Here is an 11,360-nt window from a genome sequence, read left to right as displayed (position 1 = left end):
AGGAAGTTTAATGCCATCAACGCGTGATTATTTCCGAGAACAGAGGAGAATGCAAAATAACATATCTAAAATAATGTTATCCATCCGTGCACCACGCAAAATTAGTGCTTTATCACAGGTTCACCAAGGAAGTCAGCAGTTTGTTTTCTCATTACAAATAGCTTCATCCAATGCCCACTGAAGCCTCTTCACCCAGTTCTATTTTTTGTAGGTTTAGACCACCGTTTGCAAACAATATTCCATGGTCTCTTAATTTCTTAATTGGTCTCACAAGAAAAGTAAGGTTCCATGGTTTAGGGAAAAAAACAAAAAAGGCTTAGAAAATTCTTGGTTAGTTTGTAGATTTTTGTTTTATTTTGTTTTCCTAAATAATTTCTCAAGCCTTTATCATGCTAATATATATTATGAATTGCCAAAAGAGGCATTTAGTGTACAATATTTCCCAAATATTTACCCCTCTCAAAATTGGTCTGTAGTTCCTCAGTGTTTTTCAAAGTATATTTTGGATAATGATTCTCTATGTTACATAATAATATCATCATAATCAATCTATAAATGTAAGGTTCCTGTAAAAAATCTAGCCTACTTTTGAATGTTTCCAGGCAACTCAGTACATACTGAGGCAGCCCATTCATTTTTGAACCATTCACTCAGTTGCCTCCCTATGGTTTCCTTCAGTGTGTCCAATTTGAAAGAAATATAAGACATTTTATACTTGAACATCTTTCATATACTAAAGATATCTACTCCAATCTCTTCCACTGAATTTCTACTACCAGCTAAACATTCTAAGTTCTTCATGGGACGTGGTTTGGGATGACATCACCATTCAAGCTGACCTTCTGATACATGTTTGTTTGTCAAATCCCTCTTTGTGTGGACCACAGTTCTCATTGCTGATGTGATCACTGCAACATAAGATTAACATTGAGTAGGGTTTCCCTGGGCCTAAGCCATACTTCTGCCACTCACCAGCTGTGAGACCTTGGATGGGTTAGCTAACTTTCTAACCTTCACTTTCCTCATTAGAAAACAGCAACAACAAAGAATGTGCCTCTTAGTCAAGTAGATACAAGAGACCAAAGGGGCAGCTTCTGTCCAGAGGTGAGATGGGAAGGCAGAGAGAGTCAGGAGCTGGTTGAATGTTCATGGGGAATCTGGGGCGGAGGGGAGGAGTGTGCTGTCACAGAAGGGGGTGAGCAGCTGGGGGTCTCATAACAATGTATGCAAAAAAAAAATTTCTGTATGGGAGACTAACTTGAAACGTAAACTTCATTTAATTACAACAATAAAAAAAATTAAAAAAAAAGAAAACAGCAACAATACTTTTTTAATGTTTCAGTGAACATTAAATTTAAAATATTGCATCTGTCACATAATAAATGTTCAATAAATATTAGCTTGTATCAATAGCTCCATTCTGGAAATAGGTGTTTTCTTTCAGCCAATTTAAAAGAGTAGAACTCATCAAGTACTCTAGAGTGACTGATTGGCTCAGGGTTGCAATCAACAAGTAAACAGAGGAGCCAGAAAGACCCTGGCATAGGATTAAAAATAAACCACAAATTATATGCAAGCAGATAAAGTCCTGACTGCATAATCATTACCAAACAGATTCTACCATTGTCTTCCTCTGTAGTAATCTGTCACTTTCTTTTAAGGGTTTCAGTGAAACACACTCAGATAAAAAATAAAAAATAAAAAATAAAAAAACCCTTCAATTTGAAAGAGAAATGGGGAGAGGGGTAGAAATAAACATCTTTCACCAACAAAGACTTAATCTTTCCTCTGCCCCGCTTGAAAGAATAGCATTCAGAGACAGAACAAAATCCAGTGTCAAGTTATCTCCCACTCCTGGTCTGCTGCCACTCAGAGCTTGCTTTTGGCTACACCGGTGGAACTTGCAATCTTTTAATTCGGTGTATGACTTATAGTTCCCCGCAGCACCTTTTAAACACTGGCAGAGTTCTATAACAATGATGAATGTGGCTCCATTTAGCCCAAACCTCTAGCATCTTATAGGTACAAGAATCCTTGGCATTAAGCAGCTGAATTGAACTTGGTATATATTTCCAATATAGATTCTGATCCTTCTATAATTGGTGGGATGTACGGAGAACTCTTGGTAGGCATGTAAAAAGTGAAGAGACTCAAATGACCTCTCCAGTAATTTCTTTGATATTTTAGGAATGTTGATTTTCAGCAATCAACCAAAAAGCAAATACAGAAAACAGACTCTAGTATTAATCATGGTGGTTGTTCTCAAAGGATTATGGAGCATCACACAAGTTAAATTAGCTTCAATTTTCCACTCTGTTAGGACCATGTTATTCACCTCTCCTTCCCTCCACATAATCTAATCAAACACTGAGTTCTCTCCTAAACTTAAAAGAAAAAATGAAAGTGTCCAGTAGGCTCCAAGTGTATGAATCACTGAAAGGCACTTTTGAGTGTTATCTGATGTACTTGTTACCTCTGAACATGATTCCACCCCCTCAATCAACAGCTGATAAGGGCTGAGGTGGGTACTTGATAAAGAAAATCCAATCTACATGGTAGCCAGCAGTCTACCTGGGGTCTCCTAGCAAGGGCACTACCCCCAGAATTGAGATGTTACTTTAACCAGTCCATTCTTCTCTTTAGAAAGAGCCAGCAAAGCAATTCAGTGGGAAAGAAAACAAACAACAAAAATCCACAAAAGTGAGAAAAACAGAGCAAGTAGGTAAATCATATTAAATATGAAACAATGATACATGGATCCACCAGCTGCTGTTGCTCTTAATCATGAAAAAGTCGAACAACAAAAAAACACAGTTGCCGTTGAGTCGACCCTGACTTATGGCGGCCCCATGTGTGTCAGAATAGAACCGTGCTCCATAGGGTTTTCACTGGCTGATTTTTCGAAAGTAGATCACTAGGACTTTCTTCCAAGGAGCCTGTAGGTGGACTTGAACCTCCAACATTTCAGTCAGCAGCCAACCACAGAAAGCGTTTGCACCACCCAGGGACTTCAAAAGTCACAAAAGATCCAACATAACCATCTGGTTCTTGAACTACCCCCCAGTCTGGGCAAGGTCCAGAAACATCACAGTCATGTAGCTTTCTCAGAATTCCCATCAGAGCCTTCCCCGTGAAAGATATTTCTGTCTTTTTTATTCTGTATTTCACTTCTGATAAACCTCCATGACTTAATGGAACCTAAATAAGTCTCTAATACTTGCAACCAAAACAGGCAAAGCACATTTAAAACTAAGAAAGCTATTACTTGATGAGTTTTCAACTATGTTTAAAGTAAAATTATTCCCTCCTTCTCTGAACCTTGCTATACACAGCACTTATTTTTATAATATTAAATTATCCTAATTTACCATTCCATTCAAAACAATTATGTGCCAAGTCGCTAACACCATGAAGTACGGGGCTACAGAACTGCAAGGTGCTCAATATATCTTATTAGTTAATGACTAAATAAAGTCCACAGGACAAAAAAAATTATTAAATCAATATTTCTTAATTATAATGCATAAATCTACTAGAAACCCAGATCACTACTTCTTATTGCCCAGAAAATATAGGAAGAGGAGTCAGATAAAGGAACTAAAAGTAGAATTCTTTCACATATTTACTGAGCACTTTTATACTAGGATCTGTGAGACCCACTGAAATGTGCTACTACTGGGAACAACGGCACAGAGAAAACAGTACATTATCTCAAGGAGCTCAGTCTAATGGAGAGATGAACAAGAAAACATCATAACAGACAGTAGAGATGCATTTTTTCATTTTCTATCATATTACAGTCTGTGGGCTCTAACTGGATAGAGATCAGTGAGCCTTCAAGAAAAACATGTTCAACAGAGGGTACTCCATAAAGAGAGTGAATTGTTTACTACTTAGACCTCGAAATGGCTGTATTCAGGCTCCACAGTCAAGGGATGCTTGCAAGAAGATTCACTACGGAAAAGCCTGCGATACAGCACAGGGCCACAATCAATGCCAATCATACGCACCAGGAGGAAAGCCCTAAATATGATTTTTTTTTTAATTAAAACAATCAAAAACACTGAGGCACCTAGAAGTCCTAATAGAAATCTATGCAGTCAAAGGCTTTTAGAAACATGTGACAGCAAAAAGAAAAGAATTCTGTATTTACCAAGAAAGTCACCAAACCCACCAAAACCAAACCACTGCCATTGAGTTGATTCCGACTCATCGCAATCCTGTACTTACCTAAAACTGCCCCATTTTAACAACATATCAAGTTGACCTTACTTCTCATGGTTAACATTGGTGAGATATCCAGTGAGAATGGAAGTTGATGTTGATATCTTTTCTTCTACTACCATCTCGTTCAGACTTTCCCTCCCCTCACCTCTTCTTGAAAACCTGTCATTGGGTTGGAACTTTTACGTGACTCCTTCTGGCACACTTTTAGACACGATATATTGCCAAAGTACTGAAAGTGCCTCTTTTCATAATCTTTATTCAATGAGCAAGACTTGTCACAAGGAGATTCCTCTTACTTGCTCTTCATGCTCTGATCATCTAGGGTTTTGTCTTCTGGCTTCTTTGTTTTTGTCTTTATGGAATTGTTAGAATTTTCCCTGGATTCTTGTTTTTGATTATCCCACATTTTAAACTCCTCTAATTTATTTCGATATGTGAAAATTCACCAGGGTTTAATCAAGAGGAATTATTCTGGCCATGTACCATCTCCAGTGTTCCTAATTTGCTACACATTTCCATTTTACTTAGAGAGTTTGAATGACCTGTGCTATGATGTCAAGCTGCCTGGTGATCCCAAGCGTAGTTTTGATGTGTTAAGTGAAGTGGTGCCGGACGAGAATTGTAAATCTGAAATTCTAACACTCATCTCTTAGCCCCAAAACAGAATGTAAATTTCTAAGGAAATTTGCGACAATAAATCATCATATGTCAGCCACTAATTACAGCCAGTGTAGCGCTAGGAAACTACGGCATCTCAATAGATCTTGTGAGATGTCAGTTCAGAAACATTAGGGTGTGGGTGGGGTTGGGGGACCCAGCACTGCTGGATATGGGAGTAGCAGAAATGTCTGAGTATTCCTGCAAAGCAAGAGTGAGGCAAAACCTGGACCATCCAAAGAATAGCACCCTTCAGACAAGCACCATCTAAAACTGCCTGGGTACTGATCAGCAAGGATCTTTTAATGTAGAAAGATTAGTAAACGGATTCGGACGGTCAACCACACTGATACAAAATAAAAGGGAAAACTCCTCTGGAAGCAGATAGCTTTGTTACAAACATTTGTGCAATACAGAGGAGAGAACAGGGACTTCATAACTGAAATACCTGCTCTGCCAATTATTAGCTATGTGATAGTGAGAAATGGAACCACGCTCTCTGAACTTAAATTTCCACAACTGTAATGTGAGGATAATTATTTGCACCTTGGAGGGTTGTGGTAAAGATTAGAAATAGTATATGCAAAGGTGCATGGCATACAGTTAATGCTCAACAAATGAGAGCTGTTATTAACTGTTAACTCTACTGCTCCTGCCTGCAGGTTCCCAAAAGATGAGCTGTGTTATCACTTTGGTAATGGAAGCTGATGCTGCCCTAAGCCAAGAACATGCTTTCTTGGCTTCTACCTGCTGCATGGCCAGTCCAGTCATGTCATGGCCTTACCTATAGTACCTAATGCCTGAAAATGTAACACGGCAACCGGGAAACTGAGAGACCTCAATCAGCCCTTGCAGTTGGATACGATAGGGGCAAGAGCCAAGCATAACTTTGTGCAAGAATATCTAATATAAGTTGTTCTTCCTGGGTGCATGATCTCTTGTATGGCTTTGTGGAAACTGCTGATGTTGACAGGTTATGGAATGCACTTCTGCTAATCACTAAGGAGCTACTGAATCAATTCAAAAGTTATGAAGACAATGTAAATTGTGATCATTTCTTTGGAGGGCAATCTGGAAATTGCTATAAAATGTTAAAATGCATTGCTTTTGGACTGAGAAAATCCAATTCCTCTTTTGGGAATTTATTCTACAGATATATTCACACGTGTTTACAAAAATAGTGATTACAGAATTGTTTATAGTAACAAAAGACTAAAAAGAATATACATAATAATCAGAGGAATCTGGTATTATGGCCTTAGTAGAAGGGTAAAAGTTTCCTGGGTGGTGCAAACAGTTTGTGCTTGACTACTAACCCGAAGACTGGCGGTTCAAACCTACCCAGCAGCATCACAGAAGCCAGGCCTGGAGATGTGGTTGCGTAAAGATTACAGCCAAGAAAATCCTATACGGTAGTTCTACTCTTTAACACATGGGGTCACCATGAGGAAGAATCAACTCAGTGGCAGTGGTTTTTTGAAAAGGGAATACTTTGAGTAGTCACTGGCAAACAAAGGATAGCTATGTACAGACTGATGTGCACTGCTCTAAGATTCATGATTAAGTGAAGAAAGGATATTCTATGCTACAGTTTTTATAGTAGGTGTTCAGATTTCTTTTTTTCCTTGAAGAAGTGTACGAGCATATACGTGCCCAATACAATAAATATCTCTGGTAAGATAAATAACAGTAATGTTGCCTCTATTATAAAGAGCTAGCAGAAGGTGGTGAAAAGGGAACTTAGTTTTGACCAGGTACGTTTTTATAATCTTAAAATACACACTCACATACACATAACCTTTATGGAAAAAAGAATTTAAAGATATAAAAGTTTATAAAGGCAAACTGCAATGGAAAGTTCAGAAACTATTCAGGAAAATTAAACAACATTAGTAATCAATCCAAATCAATCAAGTTCCCAGACCCTACTTCTTCATCAGTAGCAGAATTATTTCTTTCAAAGGATATGGACAATTAACTCTTCATTTCAACAATGTGGATAAAGGTTGTACACTTGAATTCTTCAAGTTATTAAATGGAGACTTTGCCAAGTTTGACATTTGTTTATATTTGCCAGTAAAAGGTTCCTTAAATACAGTACATCTTCTATAGTAACCTATTTTATAATTCTATGGGACTGGAGAACACACAGAACTCCAGGCACTGAAACTTCTTACACTTGAAACAATGTAATCGCCATATCTAGTACTATACTGACTTCTTAGCCTTTGGTAAGGATTTAAAAAGAAAAAACAAAAAAGAACTAGTCATCTTAAAATTCACAAATTCAACTTGGGATGTTGAGATAAGCTCTCAAAATATGGGGAGCCTCCCAAAGCTGTGATATTACACATTAAGATTAAAGGTTTCTAGACAGACATCATGCACAACCACCAACCATTTGTCAGTGGAGGCTTGCATGTTGCTATGGTGTTGAACAGGTTTCAGTGGAGCTTCCAGATTAAGACAGACTAGGAAGAAAGGCCTGGCAATCTACTTCTAAAAATCAGCCAATGAAAACCCTATAAATCACAAGGGTCCGTCCAATCTACTACCAATCATGAGAAAAAACACAGGACCTGGCAGCATTTTGTTTCATTGTGCATGGGGTCACCACGAGCTGTTAGCCAACTGGACAGCAGCAACCAACAACATCCACGAACTAGCCTTAGACAGTAATTCACGTTCACGACAGCATCCAATACTAAAAAACTATTATCTATTACATAAAGCCATCATCCTATGGTTTAATAATATGGAATCTACACATATTTAGAAACTAGCGAAGTGTAAAACATGTTTCCCGTTCAATATACTCTCAAACTTGAACCCAGCTAAACTGCTTTCATCTTCCAGTGTCACCATTTCTCTGACATCATTTATTACAGACTCCACTCCCAATACCCTCCTTCACTCAGGCTGGTGTAAGGCTTTCCTGACCAATGCCAATTTGGTCCTTCATATATACAAAATCTTGTCTTGAGGTATGATTCGAAATCTTCCTTGCCTACTGAGCCTGTATATGCTTCTTTGTTTGCCTGGAACGTTCTTCCCTGATTATTTATATTGCTAGCTTCTCATAAAGTTTTAGGTCTCAAAATTCATGTTCACCAAGAAGCTTTCCTTAACAGTGCCATCTAAAGTAGATCCTCCCCCACATTCTTCTCCATCTCAGCACCCCTTTCTTGCCTTCAGAGTGCTTATTTCAGTTTATAATTACTGCATTTAAATTAAGGTATTTATTGTTTAACTTTTTTCCCCCCAGTCTCCCTTACCAGACCATAAGCTCCATGTCCGACTTCTTTTCCTTTCTACCCACAAGGCCTAACTTGGGCCTAGGACTTAGCAGCACCCAATATATCTAGATTAAATGGATTTAAAAAATGAATTCTAGAAGGAGATTCCATTCACATTTTTCTAAATTACCCCACATAGACTAGAACACAAAAGTCACACCTGAAGACCTATAACACACACAAATTTGAAGGGAGCAACAAATTCCATTTTGAACTTTCTGTGCCTCTATTTACTCTAAGTGGCATTTGTAAATTGCCCAATCCATGTGGAAACATGTCAGAGATGGTAGAATGATCCGCTGCCATCCATCACTCATCATTCTGCAAAAGTCTGATGGCAACTCTGTGGACAAGGACATCCAAGTAAAATTCTTTGAAAAACAATGGGAGAACTTCTTTAAATAGAGAGAATAAAGTTACAAAGACCTTGTGATGTCATTTACACATTACTCAATTTATCTTTTCTAGCAAAATGAAAGGCAAGGAATGGGAAACTTTTTTTCTAAATGTCATAACAAAATGCAAAGGCATGTACTTTTAAAATGAAACATCATGTTCTGAGTGACAAATAAGCATGCATTTGGACCCATACATAAATCCCCTTCAATGATTTTTATTTCTGGTAGTCAAAATCATTCCTCTCCCTTTGCTTAAATTTGTGGGCAGAGTAACAAAAATCTACCAAGCTCGATTTTTTCTCAGAGCTGAGCAATATTTGGAAACTTTATGAAAAATATATTTATGCAGTGACTTTTGACCATTCAAATATATGTGGACAAATGAAAAGTATCACATTTCACATACACAAATAACCAATCTACTATAACTATAAAAATTATGTTTGCATTCATATACCAGTGTTTGGTTGGAAATCGTTTTTTGCAAAGGTTCTTAACATTTAGAATGCCTTCCCAAATCCCTATATGAAGATTTACCTTCCCTCCAATTAAGTGTAGTTCTGAAAGCACTGTGTACAAACTGAGGTGTTGTAACCATACACTGATCACTGAACATAAAAGTCTATGCCTTAGCCAGGATTCCAAATGGGTTAAGAGCTTTAACTCAGTGAGGCACACCAGGGATCTGACATCAGTATTACCGTTCATTAGCTGTATGACCTGAATCAAGTTACTTACCCTCTCTGATTCTCAGTTTTCTCATCTAGGACCAGGAAGTAATCACAGCACCTAGCTCGTAGATTATAAACTTTAAAAGAGGTAACATAATAAAATGCATTTAGTACCTTGATCAGTACATTGAAGGTGTTCAATTAATGTTACTCATTATGACTAGAATTCACTTGTTATTAGCTGCCATCTAGATAGCCCTGAATCATGGTGACCCCAAGCACGATGGAATGAAATGCTGCCCAGTCCTGCACTATCCTCATAATTGATTATGGATCAGACCATTGTGATCTACAGGGTTTTTTCACTGGCTGATTTTCAGAAGTACGCTGCTAGGTCTTTCTTCCTAGTTGCTCTTAGTCTGGAAACTCCACTGAAACCTGTTCAGCATCATAGCAACACGTAGCCTCCACTGATAGATGGGTGGTGGCTGTGCATGAGGTGCATTAGCTGGAAATCCGACCTGAGTCTACCCTATGAAAAGCAAAACTTCTACCACTGAATCACCAACGTCCCCTTAAAATTCACTTAGAAAACCCATGTATATATATATATATATATTTTTTTTTTCTCATCGAGTATCTCCAATGACTAGGGGAAATTTCCAACTAAAAAGAAGTTTCTATTATAATTACGGGAAAAATAAATATGAAAATCTACTCTAAAATACATGACATGGGGGCATATATAAATTGAATAAAACCACCTAACAGATGTGAAACAATGAAAAACTGTGTGATATGAAACACTTTAAGACCAAGTTTTCCAAAATGTATTCCAAAGAACAACCCACTAGTTCTATGGTCCTAAACCCTGCTGTACCCAATAAAATTATCTGGGGAGCTTTAAAGAATTCCATGACCAAGACCTACTCCCCTACAGACCAATTAAATCAGATGATTCTAATGAGTAGTCAGACTTGAGAGCCACAACATTAGATGTTAAGTAGATGATTCTTGCAGGTGGGGTGGGTTGTTACCAGGGCTTTGAACTGGTTCAAACCAGAACAGATCAGATTTTTTACAACTTGTGTGATCCAGAATGGTAACTGGAAGGGGAAAAATTATGGGTTGAAACCCTCAACCGGGTGGCTCAGAGAGGCATGGTAAGCCCTTTCAGGAGGCTAATCCATGAGACTGGCTTATTGCCAGAACTGTGGAGAGTGGAACACATTCAAAGCAACACAGTCGGCCACCATCTTTGAGCAGGGCACCACTGTTTTCGCACTGTGCTCAAAATCCCACAAGCAAGAGATCTGGTTGCTATGCAATGTGTACGCTGCCCTTGTTTTCTCAGAGGGAGATTAAGTTTCTAACAGGGCTTTGACCTATAATTTTTCCTGTTCCAGTTACCATTCCAGTTCACTCAAACTCTAAAAATTCAGGTTTGTTCTGGTGTTGCTTCCTCGGCCATGACTGAACCATGAAGAAATGGTTCGAATCCCTAGTTGTTACGAAGTCAAGTTAAGCTTCAGAAACATGTGTTTCACAATGCACATAAAGATTCTGAGAAATCCTAACATAAGAATTCCCTAAGCTCATTTGTGTAAAGGAAAACTTTTAAGGGAATCCTATTTATATTCTGAAGAATCAGCATTCCGTAGAACATACTCTAGTTCCCAAACCTGGCTGAATATCAAAATCACACTATATAAAAATATGGTATAGTATAGTATCAGTATCTCTATCTGTTGTTGTTATTAGATGACAGTGAGTCAGTTAAGACTCAGAGTGACTCTATGAACAACAGAACGAAACACTGCCTGGTCCTGTGCCATCCTCACAACTGTTTTTATGCTTGAGCCCACTGTCGCGGCCACTGTGTCAATCCATCTGGTTGAGGCGCTTCCTCTTTTTTGCTGACCCTCCACTTTACCAAGGATGACGTCCTTCTCCAGAGACTGGTTCCTCCTGATAACATGTCCAAAGTATCTGAGACATAGTCTCGCCATCCTTGCTTCTAAGGAGCATCCTGGCTGTACTTCTTCCAAAACAGATTTGTTTGGTCTTTTGGCAGTCCATGGTATATTTAATATTCTTTGCCAACACCATAA

This window comes from Trichechus manatus, unplaced genomic scaffold, assembly GCF_000243295.1.
Source record: "Trichechus manatus latirostris isolate Lorelei unplaced genomic scaffold, TriManLat1.0 scaffold00001, whole genome shotgun sequence".
Taxonomy (NCBI): Eukaryota; Metazoa; Chordata; class Mammalia; order Sirenia; family Trichechidae; genus Trichechus; species Trichechus manatus.
Note: the sequence above shows the minus strand (reverse complement) of the source record.